General features: G+C 38.7%; 1 non-coding gene across 1 annotated transcript; it reads left to right on the forward strand.

The window, feature by feature from the left end:
• The first annotated feature begins 471 nt into the window (after window positions 1–471).
• Window positions 472–577, forward strand: LOC121226867 (small nucleolar RNA R71). The gene has a single exon (XR_005924552.1). It is a non-coding gene; the product is annotated as a small nucleolar RNA R71 (small nucleolar RNA).
• The last annotated feature ends 568 nt before the right edge of the window (window positions 578–1,145 follow it).

The following is a 1,145-nucleotide window of genomic DNA, read 5'->3' on the forward strand; positions in this document are numbered from 1 at the left end:
GATTTTGTGGCTTTTGATTTCCTTGACCACCCCAGGAGAAATTTGGGTGGTTCCTCCAACCTGCATTATAAGTATTAGTGTATGGGTTATTTTGAGATCTGAAGTTATTGTTACCCATATAGTTGATTTGTTCCTCTTTGGTTGTGGGATTGAAGGATTGATATTCTGTATGCACACCTCCTCCACTTGAGTCACACCTCATTACTAGATGTACCTGCGTAGAACCGAGTAAACCGTCAATCTTTTTATTGAGAAGTTTTACCTGATTAGAGAGCATGGTGACCAAATCGATGTTATAAACGCCGGCTGTTTTCATTGGCTTTGTCCTCATAACTTTCCACTGATAGTTATTCAGTGACATCTCTTCTATAAATTTATAGGTATCTTCTGGTGTTTTATTGTTGATGGTTCCGCCAGCAGCTGCGTCAACCATTTGCCGAGTCAAGGGATTGTACTTGAAGCCAAAGTGGTAACCCATGGTGAAAGAACCTTCTCAGTAAGTCCTTGTATCTCTCCCATGCATCGTAAAGTGTTTCTAAATCCATATGCACAAAAGAAGAGATATCATTATGTAATTTAACCGTTTTAGCCGGCGAAAAATATTTTAGTAAAAATTTCTCAGTCATTTGTTCCCAAGTAGTGATAGACCCTTGTCGTAATGAGTTCAACCACTATTGTTTTGTTTCTCAGTGAAAAGGGAAACAATCGAAGACGTATGGTATCATTAGAAATGCCATTGATTTTAAATGTATCACAAAATTCCAGATTGTTCGCTAAGTGAGTGTTGGGATCTTCATCCTGCAAACCATCAAACTGAATGAATTGCTGTATCATCTGAATAGTGTTAGGTTTTAGTTCAAAAGTATTTGCAGCTACAGCAGGTCTAACTATGCTAGATTCAGTTCCTGTTAAAGAAGGTTTAGCATAATCAGACATAGTACGTGGAGCAGGATTTTGATTAGCTGCAATTACAGGAGGTAGCTGATTGCCTTGGTTTTCAGCCATCTCGTCGGTAGGAGGTTGAGTATTGACTTTTTGCTCGTTATCTGCGTATCTTAAGCTGCGCCTTATTTCTCTTTGATTTTTTCGAATTGTACGATTGATTTCTTCGTCAAAAAGTAATGGTCCCGACGGGTTTCTTCTAG

This window comes from Gossypium hirsutum, unplaced genomic scaffold, assembly GCF_007990345.1.
Source record: "Gossypium hirsutum isolate 1008001.06 unplaced genomic scaffold, Gossypium_hirsutum_v2.1 scaffold_551, whole genome shotgun sequence".
Taxonomy (NCBI): Eukaryota; Viridiplantae; Streptophyta; class Magnoliopsida; order Malvales; family Malvaceae; genus Gossypium; species Gossypium hirsutum.